Below are 25,920 nucleotides of genomic sequence, written 5' to 3' on the forward strand. Positions count from 1 at the left end.
ACGTCTGCAATCCCGATTCCGTCACTCGCCTGCTGACTGACATCGCAGATCCGGATCCTGATGCTACTACTGTACTACTAAAAATATACTATCAAAACGTGCGAGGTTTGCGCACCAAAATCGACGACTTCTTTGTTGCTGTTTATGATGCGGAATTTGATGTGATTGTACTATCGGAGACATGGCTGAACGACGACATCTCCTCGCTGCAGTTGTTTGGTCCTGGTTACACAGTCTACCGGAATGATCGTGACTCAAAAAGTGTTGGTAAAAAAAGAGGCGGAGGTGTACTTATTGCTGTTATTAACCGATTAATGTCAAAAGCAAACACAAACTGTAACAATATTTTAGAACAGCTCTGGGTTCATATAGGTAGTCGCGATTATAATGTCTGCGTGGGTGTGGTCTACATTCCACCTGATATGGCAAGCAACGCAAGCGTGATACAACAGCATATTGATTCTGCATTGAATATTGTGAGTGGACTGGATCCTTCTACTTCTCATTTGCTATTTGGAGATTTCAATCAACCTGGTCTTGTATGGAAGAGTACTTCCTACGGTTATGCTACCATCGATCCGTCATCTTCCTCTCTTTCGGGAGCAAATTGCACTCTAATAGACGGGATGTCTCTTTTAAATATGTTCCAAATTAGTATGGTGACAAACAAATTGAATCGTACTCTAGATCTTCTGTTCATAAACGAGGAAGCATTAGCGAATTGTCACGTGCGTCAAGCTGTCGAGCCTCTCGTTGGGATTGATCCTCATCATTCACCTTGGTCAAATCGGCACCTTCGTGCACTCAAACGCGTAAGAGCAGCTGCACTTCGGCATTATACAAATCGACGCAACCCTATAACTAAGCACGAAATCACTCTCGCTAGTAACAACTACAAGGTCTATAACCGCATGCTTTATTCTAGACATGTTTTACAAACACAAGCCGATCTTAAACAACATCCAAAACGTTTCTGGTCTTTCGTGAATAGTAAACGCAAGGAGGTAGGCCTCCCTTCTACTATGACTCTTGGAAATGAATGTTCAAATTCATCTTCTGGAATTTGCAACTTGTTCGCTAAACATTTCTTAAGTGTCTTCGAAACAATTTCATTTGATCCTGCTCAGATGGAATTCGGGCTCAGAGATGTTCCTTGCGATATTATAAGTCTTGGTAACATTCAATTCACATGCGAAGAAATCATTTTTGCGTTGAAAAAACTGAAGTCATCAACATCAACTGGCCTAGATGGCATTCCTGCCATCATACTCAAACGATGCGCGAATGCACTGTGTGTTCCTCTAAAGATAATCTTCAATAAGTCTCTGTCGCAAGGAATATTTCCACAATGCTGGAAAAAATCGTACATGTTCCCTGTGTTCAAGAAAGGAAATAAGCAAGACGTAGTAAATTACCGCGGTATAACTTCTCTTTGTGCTGGTTCTAAGTTATTCGAAATTCTCATTAGCAATGTTCTGTTTGAAAAAACCAAATCATACATATCGACCGATCAACATGGTTTTTTCCCCGGTAGATCAACAGCTACGAATTTAGTTCAGTTTACGTCACACTGCATCAGAAACGTTGAAGATGGAGCACAGGTTGATACAGTTTATACAGACCTTAAAGCAGCGTTCGATCGTGTTGACCATACTCTGCTACTTGCGAAAATTCGAAAACTAGGTGCATCGGAAACATTCACAGATTGGCTCAAATCGTATCTTGTTGGCCGTTCACTTTCTGTTAAGCTTGGAAATTGTGAATCAAATAGCTTCTCGAATCTGTCGGGTGTGCCTCAAGGTAGCAATCTCGGACCTATGCTATTTTCTTTGTTCTACAACGACCTCTGTTTTGCCTTGCCACCAGGGTGTAGGCTTGTTTATGCAGACTATCTCAAGCTATTTCATATCATTAGATCTGAAGAAGACTGCATGGCCTTACAACGACAAGTTGATGTCTTCAGCGACTGGTGTACGCGTAACCGATTGACGCTTAGTATATCGAAATGCTCCGTTATTTCATTCACACGCAAGAAAGAACCTATTCTCTGGAGATACACTATTTTTGGAAAATTCCTTGAGAGAGTATCAATTGTAAGGGACTTAGGTGTAGTACTTGATTCTCAGCTGTCGTTCAGAAACCACTACTCCCATATAATTGCACAAGCTAACCGGAATCTTGGATTTATCTTTAAAATAGCAAAAGAATTCAGTGACCCTTACTGTCTCAGATCATTGTATTTCACCCTTGTCCGATCTGTTTTTGAAGCTTCATCGGTAATATGGTGTCCTTACGCGGACGTTTGGATTAACCGAATTGAGTCAATACAAGCTAAATTCCTCCGCTACGCCCTCAGATCTTTACCTTGGCGCAACCCGACAGAATTACCACCTTATACTGATCGTTGTCGATTACTGGGTATGGACACACTTTCAAAAAGGAGGAATATTTCCAGAGCTGTATTTATAGGGAAACTATTGATGGGACAAATTGACGCTCCTAATATCCTTTCTCAAGTAAATATCAATGTACCACCTAGAACTTTAAGATCGCGGAACTTTTCAAGACTTGACTATCAACGTAACACTGACTATGGACAAAACAAACCGATTAGGGGAATGTGTAATAGTTTTAATAGTGCTTATGAATGTTTTGATTTTTCCATTTCATGTGATGTTTTTAAAAATAGACTAAGAAGATTATTGTAATGTATAAGTGTAAGCCCACAATGTAATATGAAAATGTATGTATAACTGTATTACTGTCAACCGTCAAAAAAGATGAAGAGGTTTTTTACGCCCAATTGGACGATTGAATTATCCTCAATTGGGCTTTTCCCCTTCCAATGCTTCATGGAGACTATAACAGGTCAGATGAAGGAATAAGAATAAGAAATAAATAACATGAAACCGAAGAACTTGCAGAAGAGCGGATAGAGTTTTTCCGATGTAAAAAAGTCTAACAAATCAATTGCATATAGTTTTATTGACAGTAGAAAACTCGTTGCACCGTTCTACCCCATTTCTTTTCTAGTTATAATATTCAGTTGAAATATGATCTACAATCCAAAAGCAGATGGAATACGATCTATCAATATTGGTTCATAATACGTGCAAAACATCTGTGATCCAATTAAACACAATGAGAATGACAGTACTAGCCTCGGTTTTTCAATGACTGAGCGGAAACATATATTGGAGAAGCCAAATGAATGAAAAACTAACAGAAAAGATGATTTTTTGGAAAAAGATACGCTCAGAGACAGGACCCGAACCTGCGTTCTTATGCATTCCGTGCATACGCGCTACCATTTCGCCACTCTGAATCTTGTTTTAGTCACTCTAAAACGCCAAACAGACACAATAGCGCGTACATGCATAAGAACGCAGGTTCGAGTCCTGTCTCTGAGCGTATCTTTTTCCAAAAATTCATCTTTTCTGTTAGTTTTTCATTCATTTGGCTTCTCCAATATATGTTTCCGCTCAGTCATTGCAAAAACTGAACTTAGTTATGGCGGCTTTACGTCAAACAACTAAAATTAATAAATCGTTAGTACTAGCCTGTTTAACCCGTTTTACCCCAATTTATATCAAAAGTCGTACTTCTGGTTAAACTTTCTCTCGCGTACCGAAAGCAAGCTGATTGCGGTTGATGAAAATAGATTGATATAACGAAGAAAGATCTGAAAATTGGATTACAAATGAATTCAATGACCGTACGAATCATGTTATACCGTTTTACCCCAATTTAACCTTTAACTGAGTCTTAAGATTTTGCTCCACATTGAATTCATCTGTAATCCTATTTTCAGGTCTTTCTTCGTAATATCAAACGATTTTCATCCACCGCAATCAGCCTGCTTTCGGTATGTGAAAGTAAGTTTAACCAAAAATACGACTTATGAATTAAATTGGAGTAAAATAAAAATTGTATTTGTGGGAAAATTGGGGTAAAACGATGTATGAACAAAGCATGCGATCTTGAACACTATCTGTAAATTATTATTTGAGGTTATATGCGAAACATAGAACTGTCTTGTTTAACCAAAATTGGTCCAAACACCGATCCGTAGAACTTTTTTTTCTGTAAATTCATGGAAGAAGATGACTGGGGGTAAAACAGAATACAGTTCATTTAGGGGTTAGCCAAATTTTGTGCTAGGGCACATAACCGTTTTCATTATTTTTACGTTTCGTCTTTGACTCATCAGTGCAGAGCAGTTTAAATTGAACTGCTTAGTGCTAAACTCGGCAGTTCAATTTGAACCGCTAAGCAGACGTAAAGTTTCTGCTACTTACAGAACACTTTTTGCCTTAGCACAAAATTTGGCTAACCCCTAAATGACCATACCTGCATCGGCCAGAAATAGTCGAAAACACGTTTTCGTTCGGCACGTCAGAAAAGACATTGCACTTCGTTGCAAAACAAAAAGTGTTCTGTAAGTAGCAGAAACTTAACGTCTGCTTAGCGGTTCAAATTGAACTGCCGAGTTTAGCACTAAGCAGTTCAATTTAAACTGCTCTGCACTGATGAGTCAAAGACGAAACGTAAAAATAAAGAATACAGTTGTTTGCGGTCAATCTTATTAAAAACAATCCATTTATCTAACTTATGAACATGTCAGGAATACCTTCCGATTGGTTGAATTGAATTTTTTCCTGAGTTTCACAGTTAGTTTTCAAAGTAAAGCCAGAAAAAAAGAATTGAAGCAAAACGGGCATGATAGTGAATTTTGCGGATCTTCTAACTATCATAAATCGATTCTACAGAAAAATTTGCATGAGAAATACACTGTGCGTTGGGTAGCGCTAGCAGCTCAACATAAACTGCTAATGCACTGATAAGTCGAAGATCTAACAATTTGAAAAAATAAATTTTCTAAATAACTATGCGTAATTTCTAGTAAAGGAAAAAAACTGACAAACGAAGTTTGATACAGAGCCAAATGCACACCAATACTGGTATTTGCAATATACTGCTATGGAATGCCAGAGAACAAATATTGAATTCATTGGGCTGCTGAAAACGAAAACACGGACGCTTCGCATTTGATCAGTCGAAGTAACTCGGAAAACTAGTGTTTGAAACACATTCTGACCTAGAAAACTGCCACAAACTGTTTATTGTCGTAAGTCGAAGAAACACGGTACCGAAAACATGTAGATTATTCGAGAACACCAGTAAAAGTTTATTCATTTTCAATGCTCACCAGTCGATGGTTATTGCTTCCGAGTATCCCCACCGGAGGGAACAATTGTCGGGATGGAAACTAGTTTTCCAAACTGCAAAGTGGGGCGAGAAAACAAGTGTTCTCGGAGGGATGCACACTTTGAAGAAATGCAACAGAATAAGAAAGAAAAAAAATACAACATTCTTACTGCTGATCGGTTTCGGTGATTTCGAGTTGCTTCCAGTGACAGAAAACTTTACACAATCGAGCCAATAGATATTTATTTTCTTTTGTGTGCGAATCCAGTCGGTGACCGCACTTACAGGAAAAACTACCGGACTGTGAAAGGCGAGAACCGAAAAGCAGTGGTATTTTCTTTATGTGTATTCTTCGTTCGAAGAAAGTTTTCCGGCGGATCGATGGGTGGAGCGAATCCCAATGGTGATCAGGGCCAGAGTGTTCTGTACTTTTACTGCTTTCGGGAATAACGAGGTTTTATTATGACCCACCAGTGACAAATAAACGCGCGCGCGAGTGGACAAACTGTTGGGTGAACGCATTATATGAGGACTTAACGGCTCGCGGACTCCCTGCGGGTGGACTTTCCGTCCAGACAGTGGACAAGACTTCTTTTGTTTTCGTTCTGTCGCGAAAACGATTCTGTACTGTGTGTGGGACTGGATCCGAACGAGGTGTTGATTTTATTGTTTACGAGGGTATCGAACTGAGTATCAACAATTTTATGGTTCACGCTGGTGAGGGTAAATTTCCTTGGGTTTCCGAAGTGAATGCGGTTGAATCGAATTACTGCTCATAACTAGTATCTCAACCCGTTCGTTTTTTTCTTCGATATGCTTGCATGTCTGAGAACTGACACTCAGACTAGCCTGGCTAGCTGAAATAATTCACTATTAACGCCGGATCTGAATGGCATTTTGTTCCTCGCGCACGCCTCGGGAAGCTAGCAATGCAATCGAAGGACATTCACGCCAAATCAAATTGAGACACGCGGCGCAAAACATCAGCATCAGCATTTATCGCGATTGGAGTTGTGTCATCCCTGTAGCAGCAAGTTTATTTTCTTTATCCCATCCGGAATTTTCCGAAGCACACCACCCACCGCGCCGAACAAGCCGAACCGGAATGTGCATCCTCTCCGATGCGTCGGGGGACTCCGACAGCCATAATCACATCTTGTTACACCAAACAAGTCAGCCAAACGGTTTTATTATTATGTTGTATTTCGTTTTGTTGAATAAGTGAATGTGGAAATGAGAAAATAAGGCGAGCAAACGTCCGATTTTCATTCCGAACCATGGAGTCTTCCATAAACATAAGCCATAAACAAAATACATAACTATTGCAGCTCACAGATCAACAATATGTCTGTGTGTGTGAGTTTGACCTACACCAAACCCCACTGTCTGAAAGCGGTTAAAGAAATGGAAAGAGTGTCATATACCATATACCAATGTCTATGTCTGAATGTCTGAAATAAATAAAATAAATTAATAAATCAGCCTTTTTTAAGGCTAGCTATTCAAAGAACTATTCTTCGAACAAATCAGTCTTTATTAAGACTACCACAAAATCAGTCTTTATCAAGACTTTTCCAAACTAGGAGTCTAGTCGAAGACTTATTTAGCCTAGTTAATTCAATTTCAAATTTCATTCATTTCAAAAATGCCTGCGTCCAACCGGAAAGGCAACAAGCCTAAGGCTAAAAATAATTCAATACGGAATAAATCAAAATCCGTTATTAAACATTTTTCTAAAAACATTCACGATCATATAGAATCTGAATTTGAAAATAAAAGATAACGGATGGATTTCCCTTCCGTTGATTCTATGCCGTCTAACAATATTTACGTGATTCTTCCTGAATCCGATTATAGCGACATAGAAGAAAATTCTTCGAAAATTCCCAAAATGGACGCTTGTCGTTCTGAAAAGAAACAACAATCTATGCCTCTAGTGACGGTGATGATTTCCGACTTCAAAGCTGAGCTTTCTACTTTTCTCCCGGAGGTAAAAGTCACATTTCAAATCGGACGAAGAGGAGAATGTCGAGTCTTGCTTGATGGATTGGAAGATTATGAACGTCTTATCCGATATTTGTCCGAGAAACTTCATAAATTTTATTCATATGATATAAAGTCAGACAGACCCTTCAAGGCTGTCTTGAAAGGCTTATCAAATGATCAAAGTACTGATGGAATTAAAAATGAACTAAAAGAATTGCTTGGATTTGCCCCTTCCCAAGTAATACTAGTAAAAAGCGAATGGTACTTCTAAACCACGCTCTGGAATTTCCCATGAACTTTACCTAATACACTTCAATCGAAGTGATGTAAACAATTTGAAAACTTAAAAGTACGTTTCATTTCCCACATTAAAATTCATTGGGAACATTATAAACGGCATAATCGTATTGCAAACTCAACGCAATGTCGTCGTTGCCAAGGCTTCAGCCATGAAACCGAAAATTGTCATATGGATCATAAATATAAATCCAATTATTTGAAATGTACTGTCAGGGAAAAAATTTTAAACGCTCGTTCGCTTAGACAACAAGTCAAATCAACGACCTTAAATTTACAGAACATACCTGAAAATCAAAAAACCGTTACAAATATATAGCCTAATTCTAAGAAGGCACTTATTTCTTCTAATTTAAAACCAAAAAACAGTTACGCCTTCCAGTTCGTCTTCTAACGAAAACAATTTATTGAAAGGTAGATCGACCTCGTCATCATCTTCTTCTTCTTCTAATGACAGTTACGCTTTTATAGCAGGTAGAAAACTACCACTTAATTCTTCTAATGTTAATAATCAAAACACAAGAACGCCTTGCAGTTCATCTTCTAACGAAAACAATTTATTAATAGGTAGATCGGTCAAATCATCTTCTTCAAATGACAGTTACACTAACGTAACAGGTAAACATTTACCTACCAATATTCCCTCAATGCCATTCGCTTCTTCAAACGAAGTCGATTTAGGCGATAAAACTGCAAATAAAATGATCTACCCACAAGATCAACTTTTTCAAATGATCATCCGAATGAATTCGACTGAATCACGTTTTGAAGCATTTCAAATCGGATGGCAATTTGCAAACCAAATATTATAATGAATTTAAAATTTAACAGTGATGTTAAATAATTATTTGAATATTTTAAATTGGAATGCTCGATCTTTAAAATTGAGTGAAGATGACCCAAGTAGCACGTTAAGTTGATGTCCTGTATTTTTCTAAAGATGCAATTTATTAAATTAGTTCATATTACTATTGTAGTAACTGTTGTGTTATGGAAAAAGCGCAATTTTCTGTGTTGTGCAACATATCTTCAAGTTCTTCCGTTGTCACGAACATTAATTCACAATTATTGTGCAACTGATACAAAAACTCATGCATCGACCTCATTACAAATGCAGCAATAAAATCAGCGAAAAAAACAACTGTGAAACTCATGGAAACTACTTCCTAATGTAAACAAGAATTGAATTGATGTTTACAAAAACATAGCAAACATAATTTCTAATGAATAAGTTTCACATTTGATTTTCAATACAACTGCCCGTAACACAATCATGGAACTTTAAAAATATTCTGCACATAAATAAATGGTAATACTACATATTGTAGAATTGATCTTTTATGTTTTAGTAAATAGAAAATCGACAACGAACTGCATTTTTATGGTGAAGCATGTCTTCGTACGCCTGAAATTTTCAAGCGCCTTTGAACGTACGTGTTTTGATGATTGCACATCAATTTCTATGCAAATAACAATCTATTCTTTTCAATGAATATGATCGAAGGAGTGTTTAAAATATGTACAAGAAAGTTATCGAACATTCATACACCTTTTCAGACGATTTTAATAATATTGATGTTTCAATTAATCTGAAAAATCTTGAAATGAATTGTTCCTCAATATTTTCCAATATGGCATCGAGAGTAACAGTGTGTTGAAAAGAAAATGGTTCACCCAACGTAATGATTTATTTTACCTAAATAAATGGAAATATAAACATGTAAATACTGGAAAGAGAAATTTTCATTTTTATTTTTATCAAACTAGTTGACCTAAACAACAATACAGTTTAGTCATTCATCTTAGTTAACCCGACATTTGTGATACGCACTGTAGGTATTATTTCGGCGAGTTCATGTGCTTTAGTTGCAAAAACAAGTTGCTCAAGCGGTAATATATAACTATGAAAGTAACTATGATGAACTTAACTTTTCGTTCAATATCTTTGAAAAGTGATGTCAGGTCTGTTCATTTTTTCGCGAGATGAAAACCGAATACAAATTATCTGATTTGATTTTTGTTTTCATTGCGTATGTAATGCTGTATTTCTGGAACTTTTATGATAATATTCTCATGTCGGCAAGTTTTACGTTTATTTCAAGCAGATAAACCTGGTACAACTTATTTGCAAGTTTCGAATTGTTTTTTTCTAAAAATGAAGAAAACTTCACACACTTGCCTAAAATTTCACGAGGCAGTCAAGACAATGTGGACTCGGCAGCAAAATAGTTTTTACTGCGAGGTTTTCAGTCCGGTTTACCATTTTTTGCCTTGCGGAGAGCATAATTTCACTATTTTTTTCTTCACAAGAGATATACAGCTATTTCGACATATATTGAGTCCGATACAAGTATGACAGCCATTTGGAAAATTTCTGATGAGTTGAACAATTGTTTTAGTTACTTCGTTTTTACATGACGATGTGAAAATTTAGGCAGAGCTTCTATAACTACTAGTGCAACGTGGGCAAGTTGGTGATTTGCTGCACAATTGTTTTAGATATACTTAAAATTGTTCTTAAGTGATTTTTTCGGTGTTATCGTGAAACTTAACAGGTATAAGTTGCACAACCGATTTTAATATATTTAAAAATCTTTTTGAACATATCTAACATAAAAAAAAATTCTAAAACAATTGTAGAACCTCTTGAAATTTCAATAAGTTGCATTTGCTACTTGGGGAATTTTATATTTTTTTCAAAGTTCATAAAATTCATATTGCCATTGTGACAGAAACATTTCTTAAACCAAATGTCAAATTGAAAAGTAATCTACATTATGTGGTTCATCGATTTGACAGGTTTACTGGAATGGGTGGTGGAGTTGCCATTTTTATCCAACGGCAAATTAAACATCGAATTTTACCTTCTTTCAATACTAAAGTTATTGAAAGCTTGGGAATCGAAATTGAAACCAGTCATGGAATTTATTTCATCGCTGCAGCATTTTTGCCATTTCAATGCACCGGCGAATAATTAAATTTCTTTAAAGGCGATGTGCAAAAACTCACAAGATATCGACCGAAATTTTTCGTAATAGGAGAGTTAAATGCTAAGCATGTCCAGTGGAATTGTAGGCAAAATAACAGTAATGGTAAAATACTTCATAATCAACTTTCTGGTGGTTACTTCACAGTTCTTCATCCCAGTAATCCGACTTGTTTCTCTTCCGTGAAAAACCCGTCTACAATTGATCTGGTTCTAACAGATCAAAGTCACATTTGTAGTGAACCGATTACACATGCTGACTTTGACTCAGATAATCTTCCTGTAACATTCAGACTTTCCAACGAAGCTATAATTAATCCTATTAGTTCTATATTCAACTATCATAGAGCAAATTTTTTGGATTACAGATCTCATATTGAAAAGCATGTGGATCATGAAACTATTTTAGAAAATTCATTATATTATCGAAGCTAGAAATCTTCCAGTTCCCAAAGCTCAAACTAAATTAAATTCTCCTATCATCGATGACAATCTTCAACTGCTCATTCGGTTGAAGAATGTTCGTCGACGACAATATCAACGTTCTCGTGATCCTGCTATGAAAAACATAGTTAAGGATTTACAAAAAAATTCTTATTAAAAATTTTCCCGATGTTGCCTTGAGACTCCTGGTTAAGATTTTCAACAAGTGTTTTTCATTAGCTTACTTCCCAAAAAGATGGAAAAAACGCTAAAGTAATTCCTATCCTCAAACCTGATAAAAACCCAGCAGAAACATCAAGTTATCGACCAATTAGCTTACTTTCTTCTATCAGTAAACTTTTTGAAAAAATTATCTTGTTGAGAATGATGTCTCATATAAATGAGAACTCAATTTTTTAACCAGAACAGTTTGGATTTCGTCATGAACATTCAACTACTCATCAACTTGTCAGAGTAACGAACATGATAAAAGCAAATAAATCTTCTGGGTTATCCACTGGAGTTGCTCTTCTAGACATAGAAAAAGCATTCGACAGTGTTTGGCACAAAGGTTTAATAGCAAAAATGTTTGATTTCCACACGGAAACACCCGCGATCCCATTTCAACCAGAATATTAGTTGATTTTCTGAATTCGATTGGTTAAAATTTGGTACAACTAATCGATTGTTGTTTTAACTAAACTGTCATTTTTGTTTTTCGATTAGCAGAAAATATGGTTGAAACAACTAATTTAACTGTTTGAAAAAAAAATGCTGTCAATTAGTGAGGACACATACCTTTCAATTTCAACAAATATTTTAGTTGAAATAACTTATGTTGTTATTGAAACAAAATTCTGTTAGTTGAAAAATAAATCGGTTTTATTTGTTTTAGACATTGCAAATAGTTAGAATAAATTATCATTACGAAATCAGTACTGATCTGATCTCTAAGTGATTTTGATTTTTGTATGATCATGATCATGTCAAGTCAAGATCAGTAAAGATCTAAATTTAAAAAAAATACTTCTGATTCGATCGGAAATGATTGATGTAGAAAAACGTTTTTAGTCAGCAAAAGTGCCCGGAGGGGCGAGTGCGAAATTATTAAATTTACCTAAAATGAGTATTGGAAGATGATGCCTTCAAACGGTTGAACTAAAGTTCTGCACTGTTAATTTTAGTCAATTTATATGAGCTTAAGTGCATCAACCGCTGGGAATTGGAATTTTGCGACGGCAATTCAAACGCGCCATTCAATCGCAGCGCGTTCTGTGTGTTTGAAACCCTTCGCTCCTGTTACTTTTATAAATTAAATTCATGTCAAAAAGCGTTTTATTGCTAATGCATGAACATCATCATCGGTATCGAACAGCTGGAAGTAAAACAGTCTGCTGGAAGTAAATCAATGATCGAATTTGAAGCATAAAATTTTTGGGCATACCTGAAAGATTACGAGATGATCATTCATTTACATTTTATAATTTGTCACCAAATCTTTTCCATCTTAAGGCCATCGTCCAAGTACCATGCGCGCGGGTGGTTTTAGGAAATTTTCGATGGAAATTTTGAAAAATTTGACAAAACCAAAACCATACAGACCTTTGAAATACTTTTATCTATCTACAGGGTTAAAATGGCTGGAATATTCGGACGATTTTCGGAGTTTTATCAAAAATAGCACTGAAAAAATGAGCTTTTTTTGTAATTTTTCACGATTATTTGAAAAAATAATTCGATGGTATGAAATTTTTTTTTTCAAAAAAACTTTATGCTGGCAACAAGGATTACATTCGGAAACATTTTTGGATAACCATATCATATAACCGATTTTGCGGAAATTTTTGAAATTCGTGTATTTTCTATAAAAAGCGTGAAAAGGTTTTCCAAAAATGTGTCCGAATGTAATCTTTGTATCCATCATATGGTTTATTTGAAAAAAAAATCTATGTCATCGCATTATTTTTCCAGATAATTGTGAAAGATCACAAAAACACTCATTTTTCAGAGCTATTTTTGATAAGACTCGGAAAATCCTCCGAATTTTCCAGCCATTTTCACCTTGTAGATAGATAAAAAGTATTTCAAAGGTCTGTATGTTTTTGGTTTTCTCAAATTTTTCAAAATTCCCATCGAAAATTTCCTAAAACCACCCGCGCGCATGGTACTTGGACGATGGCCTTAAACAAGGTTAACTTTATCACAACACCGCTGTTAGATAAACACTTGTTATATTAAATTTCTCAAATCGAATGAACACAATTTCACCAAACGCTTTAACCATCGATGTTGTTTTCATTGACATTTTGAAGCGACGCGAACAGATTTCAACTAAAAAAGTTGTTGATTTTGCATTGCGATTATTGTTTGGCTTTCAACTGTCTCCGGCATTTGACAGCATTCAAGACAACATATTTTTCAACTACTTGAATATATCCAAATCAAAAAGCATATTGGTTGAATCAAAAAGAAATTAGTTAAATCAACTATCGTAAAAATCAAAAACTGCGATATCGCAATTTTATGATCGAAGGGTTCTCCGTGCAGTTTCCTATTTATTTGATCAAAATGATTCAAAATTATTTAGTTGATCGCACTCTTCGGGTTAGCTATCAGAATTTTAAATCGGAATTGCTCCCCGTACGAGCCAGTGTTCCGCAGGGTTCGAGCTAGCTCCAATCTTGTATAATATTTTCTTCTGATCTTCCAAATCTACCCGTTGGTTGTCAGAAATCGCTATTCTGTGACGACACAAGTCTGTTAGCCACAGGTAGAAATCTAAGAGTGATCTGCAGTCGCCTACAAAGAAGTTTGAATATTTTCAGTGATTATCTGTCAAAATGGAAAATTAAACCAAATGCAGCAAAAACGCAATTAATTATCTTTCCTCATAAGCCAAGAGCTTCTTTTCCTAAACCAAACAATAATCACGTTCTCAAATAGAATGGCTTGGAATAGACATGGTCTGATCAATCTAAATACTTAGGTTTAACATATGACAAAAAACTCACTTTCAAGGATCACATTGAAGGAATCCAGAGAAAGTGTAATAAATATATTAAATGTTTATATCCTCTAATAAACTGAAATTCTAAGCTCTGTCTAAAAAACAAATTGTTAATTTATAAACAAAATTTCATGTTCCACCAGGAAGAAAACGCTTCAAAGGATTCAGAATAAAATTCTGAAAATGACTTTGAAGCGTCCTCCCCGGGTTTAGTACAAATGAGTTACACAGACTCACAAATATAGAACCATTAGATGTAATGTCACATAATATTATAAGCAAATTCTGACAAAAATCGATGCAATCTTCAATTGAATCGATTCGCTCTCTGTATTAGTTAGTGAGTTAGTATATAAGTTCCTTTTCCCCATTACACAATACAAGTTGGTTTAGAATTTTCCCTACACAAAAATCTCAGAATATCAGAAGCAAATGATGTCCTCATGGTGAAAACGAAATCATTTATATAATAGGGCTGAATAGTCACCACTTGCAGCTGAACACCCAATTTAAATCTTAATAATTTAGTTTTAACTCATATTCCAATAAATAGTTAATAAAAAAGAACTGAAATCAAGAAATCATTTGCAGCATATATTTATAGATTCCTTTTCGAACTACGCAGAATGATGCGGTGTTTTTATGCATGAGGCATAGCCTCCTATGCCGAACAAGAAAATGACGTCAATTTGGTCCGCTGGGATTGGTGAATGAAAACATAGGCCGATTCTAATCATTTTTTCAATAGTATGCTATTGAAATACTGAAACGGCGTTGCCATACATGTTTAAGTTAAAAGTTTCCGATTCGATTGGTTGTTAAATTATATCAATCCATCCACAAATGACTGAGTTATTAACGTTCAAAATTATGACGCAAAAAGGTTACTCGGCTATTTTTGAAACTTTTAATTGACCCCAGGCCCCGTATAGTGAAGAGTAAGACATTTTTAATGCAAAAAAAAACAAGCTCAAAACTCAAGCAAAATAAATTGGAAACTTGCTTCCATAGTCAATATTTTGGAATGTTTTGCTTTGATTCATAATTTACAAAATCTATTTATATTTTACCATTACGCACTAATGGTTACTAAAATCATTCCCAAATGAACCGTCTTAAAAGAATGATAGGTTCTTTTGGATTCCCCTATGAAAAATGAAACTATTTCGTTATGATTCTAACGTAATATTGAACGACCAGAGACCGGTATTTTAAAATTTTATATATCTATCCCAATTATTTGGCACTTGTTTATACAATTACTATTTAAATATAAATCTGAGTCAGAATTTCTGACCCGAACCGACAAATCGAAGGTAAATCACGCACAAATGAGAAAAGTTAGCCATTGCGGATCTAATAAGACAACATCCTATAAGTTGCATTTCACCACAACGCTACTTCCTTCCGGCTTCTGCTTCAATCTCGGGTTCTTGGAAATCCACGGAGAACGGACGGATGACTGTGGTATTAGTTTCCTGAATTATCACAAATCACGAACGCAACTTGATTTGCATTTTGTATACTTGCATCTTCCGATGTCAAGGATGTGCGGGGAAAACCGAGTGAAAGGATCTACAAATTTTTCTCGACATTCATTCGGAGAGGGTCCAGCTTTTTGCTTACTTTACTACGGGACGCCTTTTCAAAATATTCCCTGTACAGGAATGAGTAGAACTTAATCGTGAATATCTCTTATTGTATCTATCTAAATAGCAAATTTCTTGCTCCACGCTATCGAAAATGTGATCAACGATTTATGATTGAATTTTCAGTAGTGTGAAAAAACCACAAATAACTTTACATTACAGTTTTCAAACATGGTTGGTATTGAAGTTTCATTCATTCTAGCCTGCGCAGTTGAGAGTATTATTACCATAATTATTAAAGATTTTTTTGATAATGTTTTTCATAGACATTATTGAAGTTCGTACTCAACTTATGAGAACGATTTTAGGTATGCATAAGTGTGAAGAAATGTGGTAATTTTATTCCTGTTCACGTCATCCAGTTATGTCTCTGACATTACCCACCCACTATTGAGAAAAGTTATACAATCATTGTGAAAACTGGCTTTTGAATCGAGACCCGGAGAAATACTTCATCAACGCGTTAAATATTTCACAGGCTGATGGACGTAGGTTAGTTCATTGTTCATTTAATTTTCGGTGAAAATTTTAAATCGAAGATGGCATCGAAAGAAGAGCAAGTGTGAAAAGTAATTGTGTGCGGTCGCAATAAAAATCCGGATCTGTCAGTCAGAAGCAGAGCTAGTAAAAGTCATTTTCATTGACTGGAAAATAGACAAAAATGACAAGAAATTACTGTCACTCTCAGCTTCGCTTGCAAACTATGAGAACGAAATCCATGTCCAGTCAATGACATAAGCGGGACAGTAGTTTCAAAATTGTGTTTTTTCTTCCATTTGCCCTTTCAGTCATTTGCAGTTTTCAGTGAAAATCCCACAGTATGCAGTGTCGATATTCAACAACCCGTGGACAACTTGACAGCTCCCATACATCTAGAATATAAGTAAAAGTTTTGCTTCTCTGGTTCCACAATGGCGTCGTAAATAGAGTTACCTTTGGAAATAACGAATCTGTTTTTCGACAATCTGCGGCATTTTTTGACATTAAATAAATAACTATGATGATAAGTTACTATGGTTTAGTATAAGTATATTTTTTCTCTTTTCATCAATGGAAGGTTTACAAGTATGTAGTTCATCACATTTCAATGAACAATGAACGTGAAGTAATTTTTTCTACTGAATCTTGAAGCACAATACTACTAGTTTGCAAACCAAGATTAAATCTATGGTTTCCTTATCATTATCCAAGTCGTTAGAAGATCATTCAATGATATCAAATACTTCTACAAATGGTTACTAATTCTTTGCGTGTTCATTGATACGACTAAATACGTTAGGTACTCTTTAGTCACACACCACATTTCAAAAAACACTTCGTTTCTAACTCTATCAATTACTATTAATAGTTATCTTTTCAGAACAAAGAGAAAACTACAAGGATCAGCCCCATGGGGTTGTTCGAGCCGTTGATGTGGAACAAGGCAACCAAAATTTCTAATGATCTACAATCAAAAAGTTCAATCAATCCGAACCAACACCGAACATCATTTGTCTTGATTTGCATTTGTTTTATGACCGACGAAGTTACACAATTATCCCAAATATATGCAATTATATCTTTGTACATACTTGCGATTTCGATAATTAAGCTTCTCTTCGCCAAGCTTGTGTTCAAGTTTTTTATGCAAGCAGTTTTTAGCGTTAAGTTTCTCTACCATTCTGCGATTTCGGTTGAAGCGATAAACTATTTCTCATTATCAATCGAGTTCATCTAATATCAATTAGAAATTAATCTTAAGCACTCAAAATTTATCCAGAGGTTGTTGTCAATTTCTCATGGGGAAACGACATAACATGGAATTCCGAGCTTGCATGACAAGATCAGAGCATACCAATTAAGGACTGAGGCCAGTGTGTTTTAGGACGTTTTAACGGGTTATTTTCACGCTTCAAATCTAATTTTCTCAGAAACGATGACGAATAACAAAAAACCCAACTGACAATCTCTTAGAAATTTAGTTTAGATTATTCTGTGAAAATTTCTGAATGATTGTTTGACTTTAGCGGTCGGGAAAGTTTTTTTTTCTGAAGGAAGATTTGGACAGCTGAAAACGGCAACTTTCAACTTGTTCATTGAATATCTCGCCTTCAAAAGCATGGATCAAAAATCTATCCTGACAATGTCTAGATAATTTAGTTTAGATGCGATTAGTACATAAAAGCTTATATGTTGTCATGATAAAAATTAAGTGAATGTTATTTTTGTAATGGTAAGTACGTTTCTATGGCGGCACCATTTCTGCCTGGTAACGTAACGAAACATGAGAGAGAAATAATATCGGCTCATCAAGGCTGCCAAACAAGTGGTAGCTTTATTGGATTTTATGTGATGTAGTCAAACCGAAAATATCAAAACTTTCTTGGCCACCCGGCCACATCGAGAGTCATTTTACACATTTACGAGAGAGCATGGAGAGAAATGTAATACGCACAGCGAGCGACACGGTTTTACGCTAACAACTGGCATCAGAGCTTCAAATCGTTTTATGGCACGTTTTTGCCTTGCTGTCTAGCAACAACCTACCTCTAGCATGCTAGGAATAGGACTGAAACGTTAGCTTTAATTTCGCTTCTATTTATAGATTCGCGTGCTTTCAACGTTGGGCAGAGTGAATTTAAAGATAGAAAAATTACAAAATACGCATATTTGTAGATTTATGACGGGTGTTATGGATGAGTTTGTTGCTATGCAGCGCTGTTAGAAAAAAGTACGGGTGTGCAATGTCAGAGACATAACTGGATGTCGTGAATACGAATATGACACGCTTTATTTATGCTTCCGAATTCGAATTGGTAGTTGATCGATTGTTTGAGTTGTGCAATTTTCCCCTCTTTCATTACAAGAATTTAAAAAGATGCGCCTAGACTAAATTACAGATTAGTTACATTAAACATTCCGAAACGCAATTAAATATTATGAAATAAGAAGTATAGTTCTTTATAATAAAATAATGGTGGCTCTGAAAAGAACTTTTTATGAAAGCGTTCGTGATGGAGAGTGACGAGTTGAGTTAGTTCAGCACGCAGACTCTGAATTCTAAACCCATATTCCGGGAATAAGCTCTGAAACTTGAAGACGATTTTTCGCCATGACTAGAATTATGTTGCTACCATTAATGCAAGTCGAGATATTCACGATTAAGTTCTGCCCATTCTTCCATATGGCTAATTTTGAAAAAGCACCCCATAGTAAAGTAAGTCGTATTCACGACAAAATCGCAATATTTTCATTTCATTCAGGAGTTCTTGCGTGAGTCACAATATGAAAATTACGCTCCTTTTAAATATATTGCTGGACGCATACACAGTGACCGTAAATGACGTAATGAAGTATTGGTTTCTCTTGTAAACTTTTTGTTTCGTAATTCATTGCACCCGTATTGTTTAGGTACACTAGCGCCGTCCTGAATTCAGTGGAACAGATATGAAACAGGCTCATTTCTGTCATGTTGTGTATGGGTTGATATTCAACACAAAGCTGTGAGAATTGAAAACGACAGAAAAAGATTTCACAATAAGTTTTAACTGTTGGTGCTCGAATTTGTAGTAGTTTTGGTTTCTAAAGAAGTTCTGGGATGTAATTATTTCGATTTGCCATATTTTAATCACTTTTTATAGCCAAGCGTCACAGATTTTCAATACATCGGTGAAAGAATGAGAATTCTCGGTTGATTTTCCAGAAGGCCGTAACAGCAAGTGACAGTTTCTCTTTGTTCACTCTCTCTTCCGATTGTTGTGATGTGATCTAAAAAGATTTTTTTGGATTTCACAGTTCTGTTTGGAAGTCGAACGTTTCGAGCATCATTCTATGCAAAGAGTTAAGTGATAAACGTGTAAACCGCTTGGTAATTAATAGAAGAGAAAGTAAACAAAGAGAAACTGTCACTTGCTGATACGGCCTTCTGGAAAATCACCCAAGAATTGAAATTCTGCTGTTGCTACCTGAAGACGTTAGTTTGGTTTCGTCTTGTCACAGAGGAAAGAGCAATTATGCTCTCTCATTTTTCCGATGAGAAACGAAAATGCTTCGTCTCTCTTCGTTTGTTCTGGTGTCGGTCATTTACGAATGGGACAGTAATATATTGAAAATGAGGTTGTTGGAATGGTTTCTTTCATTGCGAATGCGTGACAAGTTTAAGCTCTGGTCAGAAGACTTGCGAAAAAGCTTGTTTTTCCTGCACGCACTGTCCATTACCGTCTTATATATTTCGATACACGTTTGACAACAACCAGGAAGGCTGGGGTAGAACTGGGTTGATCCGTTTTGTTTGATGTCTTCACGATAGTTACTCAGCAGAGTGTAAAGATTATTTTTAAGTGATAAACCATGCTCCAAACCTTACAGTAAAGACACAAAAAGTAATGTAAATTGAGTTTTTGTTTGCATAAAATAGTGTCATCTATATCTTCTAAACTATAAGAGATAGAGGGTTTATGTATTCCGCAAAGTTTTTGAATTTGAGTTTATCTAAAATATTGTACAAGATTCCAAAAACCTATTTCTTCAAATTAAAAAGTTAGACTTTTTTGTGTCTTTACAGTGAGTTTTGGAACATGACTTGTCACTTAAAAATAATCCTCATACTCAGTTGAGAAACTTTTGTGAAGACATCAAACAACTAAAATCAACCGTTATAGCATAATAAAAGAAATCACATTCCTATTACCACCACTAGCAGCAGTGGTGCTAGATATATTAAGGAGTGAGCCATTGTTCGGACCTTGAGTCGGTTTTCCTTTAATAACTTTTTCTACAAATTTCGTATTGTTTTGCAGTCTTCTAAAGTTTTCTTCCTCGATAAATTTTCTATGAAAATATCACATGGATTGATTTTTAGAGATCATAGGTTGATTTCCAGCCGATATTTTTGTTAAAAGTGAATTTCTCCATACCAAATCCCATACAAACTTTAAACCGTGGGTGCGAAAATATAGTTTATCCGATCGAGCTAAAATTTTGCATGATGCTCATGGGACCCAAATAGAACACGAAAAGTTCGGTGGAGCTGATATAAATTTTTTGTCCCACCCTAATGACCCCGCAGATGCAACTTCTCAGATAGTGTGTCTAAAAGCTGCTTGATAATTAAGACATCTATTGAAATTTGCATCTTCACGCCTTTTGAATTAGATAGAACACCAAATGTCCATTAAATTTTTTCAAACCGTTATATAAATGACGAGCTTGGTCTTCCGGGTTTCGATTTAAATCAGTTGATTTCCACAGTTATTAAAATTCTTTCCCATATTAGAAAAACATAACAACTCGTTTTCATAATTACCACTGTCTCCGGGAAAGGATAATACGATCCGCAATTCCTGCAACCAACAACGAGACTGTCGGGCCAAGACACGCGAAAACGAGAAAACACACATTTCTCATCCTCACACATATACACTCTCACACACACAAAACGAAACAAATTGTTCGATAAACTACTCCTCCTCTTTTTTTTCGGTGTGTGAAAGGACCGAATAAACAAGCATTGGTTGACTGAGTTTGTTCCATTACGATTTGTATTATTGTTATACAAACAAGTTGAACTTGTGCCGTGGATCGAAGCGAATAACCATTGGAACCCCATTGGTACTCTTTGTATATTCGATTTTCTTTGGCGAACTGACTGAAACCGTTTGTTTCACCATAACGCTTTCGGTCCCACGAATCGTCCTTTGCATGCTTTACGGTGCATATCAATTTCTTTTCTTTTATCTTCGCTTTATTATCAGCATGTACAGGTGTTTAAAACAATAACATTTTCCTTCTGCAATTCAATCTTGTGTTTGTTTTTTCTTTGGAATAAATTGTTTGCCTAAGTTTGAACTATGCAACAAAACAACAAGCAATGGAATTTCACCAATCTAGTAACCCGCGTTACCAAGTTAAGTTAATCAGGAGAAATCCGATCCGGACACTATTAGAATAACAATGCACTGCACAAGTGTCGTTATCCTATGCTGCCAAACAAGCTCCTTCGGCACGCTGCCGAGTTCGTTAGACGCGCATCGGGTCATCCAATACCGGAAATTGCACCGCACTTGTGTTAACAGCATCTTGAACAAAGAAAAAGAAAACATCGTCCGGAATCATACAAAAGTTGCGACAAAGCATAACACCAGAAAGAAGTGTCATTTTCCTATTTTTGTAGAAGATGAAATGGCAGCAAAATGATCTGCTTCGAGTGTGATAAGAAAAGTGCACTTTTATTACTTTCAACCGCTCCGATCCGGAATCACATCAGCAGTGTCCGTTCTGAGCAGCAACCGGAGAGGACATGATGTCCAATGTTCTTTTCGACAGTGTTTCCTGTCCCATATTGCTGAGAACTGATTTCGGTCGGGAAGCACGATTGGATTTCTTTGTGGAGGGTTTTTATCGTCTTGATTTTATTTTTCTTTTCGAATTTTGCCCTAGGGATAGGTTTCAAAACTTTAGAAGTTTCAGGTTACAGTTAACTGATTTTACCTCCAATGCTTTTATAGCCAGTTTGATTCTTCATAATTGTAATATCAGTCCGATGTATGTTTCCATCGTCGTCTTAAAGCTACGTATCACCGTACCACTCGTGTCGAACCTTATTCACTTAATCATCCCTACCAGAGTAATCTTAAACAGTTCAAATGAGAGTATAGCACCATTCCGTAGACCTCTTCTAGACTCGACAGTCCCCCAGGCCTTCTGGAGTATCTGTCGTATTGCGAATATTCCTTCTCTAATTATATCAGATAACGATGAAGTATTTGAAAGAGCACCTTGTCGTCAGGGTTCAGCAGGATGAATATGAAGTAGTTGTATGCCTTATTCCTTATTCCTTATTCCTTATTCCTTATTCCTTATTCCTTATTCCTTATCCCTTATTCCTTATTCCTTATTCCTTATTCCTTATTCCTTATTCCTTATTCCTTATTTCTTATTCCTTATTCCTTATTCCTTATTCCTTATTCCTTATTCCTTATTCCTTATTCCTTATTCCTTATTCCTTATTCCTTATTCCTTATTCCTTATTCCTTATTCCTTATTCCTTATTCCTTATTCCTTATTCCTTATTCCTTATTCCTTATTCCTTATTCCTTATTCCTTATTCCTTATTCCTTATTCCTTATTCCTTATTCCTTATTCCTTATTCCTTATTCCTTATTCCTTATTCCTTATTCCTTATTCCTTATTCCTTATTCCTTATTCCTTATTCCTTATTCCTTATTCCTTATTCCTTATTCCTTATTCCTTATTCCTTATTCCTTATTCCTTATTCCTTATTCCTTATTCCTTATTCCTTATTCCTTATTCCTTATTCCTTATTCCTTATTCCTTATTCCTTATTCCTTATTCCTTATTCCTTATTCCTTATTCCTTATTCCTTATTCCTTATTCCTTATTCCTTATTCCTTATTCCTTATTCCTTATTCCTTATTCCTTATTCCTTATTCCTTATTCCTTATTCCTTATTCCTTATTCCTTATTCCTTATTCCTTATTCCTTATTCCTTATTCCTTATTCCTTATTCCTTATTCCTTATTCCTTATTCCTTATTCCTTATTCCTTATTCCTTATTCCTTATTCCTTATTCCTTATTCCTTATTCCTTATTCCTTATTCCTTATTCCTTATTCCTTATTCCTTATTCCTTATTCCTTATTCCTTATTCCTTATTCCTTATTCCTTATTCCTTATTCCTTATTCCTTACTCCTTATTCCTTATTCCTTATTCCTTATTCCTTATTCCTTATTCCTTATTCCTTATTCCTTATTCCTTATTCCTTATTCCTTATTCCTTATTCCTTATTCCTTATTCCTTATTCCTTATTCCTTATTCCTTATTCCTTATTCCTTATTCCTTATTCCTTATTCCTTATTCCTTATTCCTTATTCCTTATTCCTTATTCCTTATTCCTTATTCCTTATTCCTTATTCCTTATTCCTTATTCCTTATTCCTTATTCCTTATTCCTTATTCCTTATTCCTTATTCCTTATTCCTTATTCCTTATTCCTTATTCCTTATTCCTTATTCCTTATTCCTTATTCCTTATTCCTTATTCCTTATTCCTTATTCCTTATTCCTTATTCCTTATTCCTTATTCCTTATTCCTTATTCCTTATTCCTTATTCCTTATTCCTTATTCCTTATTCCTTATTCCTTATTCCTCGATGACATGAAATACGATTAGAAACTCTTAAACAGTAATTGACTTTTCTGACAGCTCACTTACATCCACAAATGCCCATTTGCAACTTTGAAATTAGGTTGTTTTAATCACGAAACACCTTCCATCAAACATTTTAAAGTACGATTCAAACTATCAATTAATTTCTTTCAACATTTAATGTTTTAATAAGAGTTACAAACAGCTCCTTTCCATTGCCATTCCTTGCTTGTAACGGTCACCTGATATAACGTGTGAATCGTACTTTTGCCGAGTGACATACACCAAGGAAAAAGTAGGGGAAAGTCTTATAAAGCGCCCCTGCTAGCCAAAATGCCCCCTTTCCTTTTTTAAGCATTGAATACTTTTCTTAACCAAAGTTTTATCACTAACACTATCTTTTCGTAGGATCTTTCTGCTATGCAAGTTTGGTGTTTGTCGTTTGCAGGAAAGTATGAAAAAACTAAAAATTTCATTTGGCAGCTTTTCGATGTAAAGTTTTGCTTCGACTAAATAGATGTTTTATCCGCCATTTCTTTGACATACTGATTATCTCAAAACAGTAACTTTATGGACATTTCAAGAAGCATAATGCATCATTGTTGTGGGATAAAATGTCTTTTGTTGTGTGTCATGCCACTGATTTGTTGTGAGACATATTTTACGGCTGCTGGGGCATTATGTCTGAGGCGAGCGGAAAAAACTAAGAATGTAGCCGTTTTGGAAAATGTGTTTATATCAATCAATTCTCATCTTTTCTATTTGAGTCATTGAAAATTATGTTCCTCATCCGTATTGCAGTGAAATACTTACATTCTCGAGGAAAATATATCAATACACTTGGAAATATCTCAATGTTTTCTTAAGGGGGGCATATTATAACACTTTACCCTAAGTAAGTTTTTCATGAACAAAGAAGAAATCAAGTTCATTCCGAGTCTAAAGTCTTATTATCTATGCAGGCTAAAATTATTCACGTATTTCATCAATAGTATACGTAATGTGAAAATGTCATAATTTTGTCTTATGATTTAGTCATGACGTGCTTTTTTTGGAAAGAATGCTTCCGGATCCGGAAACATTAATAATTTATTCATTTACTGACCAATTTTATTATTCCAGAGGTCATGCATCAGCGAGTATGGGAACATTCTAAAGATATTTTCAGTACAAACCAGCTAAAACTGTCTTCAAAATGTTTTTAACGGTTGATACATAAAATGTTCAACAGACTTTACTATATTGCAAAAATAAAAAATATTGAAGAACTTCCCTTCTATATATCATAAGACAAACTTATGGCATCCATTTATGTTATTATCTCTACGTCTGAAAGTCATAATTCGTTCTTATGGAGTTCAAAGATCATTTCGTCTGAGTGTATGAAATTTGTTTTGCATCACGAAACATCCCAGTAATTTGTGCGAAAATCCCACCTAACTGCACTATTTCGGTTGTAAATGTTTCACAGCACAGCAACAGAACCAATATAACTAAATAAAATGCTAAAATATTAACATAGTTTCAATAAAAATAACATAAACATTTTTTAAATGTATTAGCGCTTATAATTTTAAAAAATGAACAACATTAAAAAAATCAGAACTGATTGTAAAGCGTTATCGACGATCATTTAAAACTGAGAACAAAAACCATCAAATCGATTAAGATGTCAAAAACACGAGTCACGCAATACCGCTGTTTGGAAACGATACACTTTTTTCCTAGCGGCACACAACCACTGTCGACTTTTGCCAAGCCAACCCGTGCTGCCTGCCTGCTGCTGCAATGCGGCTGAAACAAGTTGGTGAATCATCTTTTGCGCCACCGAAGTCGACCGATTGAAACAAGGCACCCTTGTGACGATTGCTGCTAAAGTTACCGTTTGATTAGTCCATACAAAGCAGCACCAGCTTTTAATTGACATCGAGCACTCGGGTAGGCACCCAAGTCAGAATGGCCGAGCGGTCTAAGGCGCCAGATTTAAGCTCTGGTTCCCGTAAGGGAGCGTGGGTTCGAACCCCACTTCTGACACATTCTGTAAAAGATTTTTTACTGACCATGATGATGGATTAGTTCCGGAAGCTTTTTTTTTTACGAAATCGGTCTTCGGTGTTGTGGTGGACTTGTCTTGTTACCGATTCAAACAAGAGCATTGATCACTTTGTTCGGACCGGCAACGAGACAAGTCAACAACACCGAAGACCACAGCACAGCGTT

The 25,920-nt window shown here is 35.6% G+C and overlaps 1 protein-coding gene and 1 non-coding gene across 2 annotated transcripts in view; one reads left to right on the top strand and one right to left on the bottom strand.

Annotated features, from left to right (window-relative positions):
• LOC131439494 (matrix metalloproteinase-2-like) overlaps positions 1-25,920 on the bottom strand; it is a 264,482-nt gene that overhangs the window by 25,984 nt on the left and 212,578 nt on the right. The window lies entirely within an intron of this gene.
• On the top strand, positions 25,651-25,734 carry Trnal-uaa (transfer RNA leucine (anticodon UAA)). The gene has a single exon. It is a non-coding gene; the product is annotated as a tRNA-Leu (tRNA).

Source organism: Malaya genurostris, chromosome 3 (genome assembly GCF_030247185.1).
Source record: "Malaya genurostris strain Urasoe2022 chromosome 3, Malgen_1.1, whole genome shotgun sequence".
NCBI classification, from domain to species: Eukaryota; Metazoa; Arthropoda; class Insecta; order Diptera; family Culicidae; genus Malaya; species Malaya genurostris.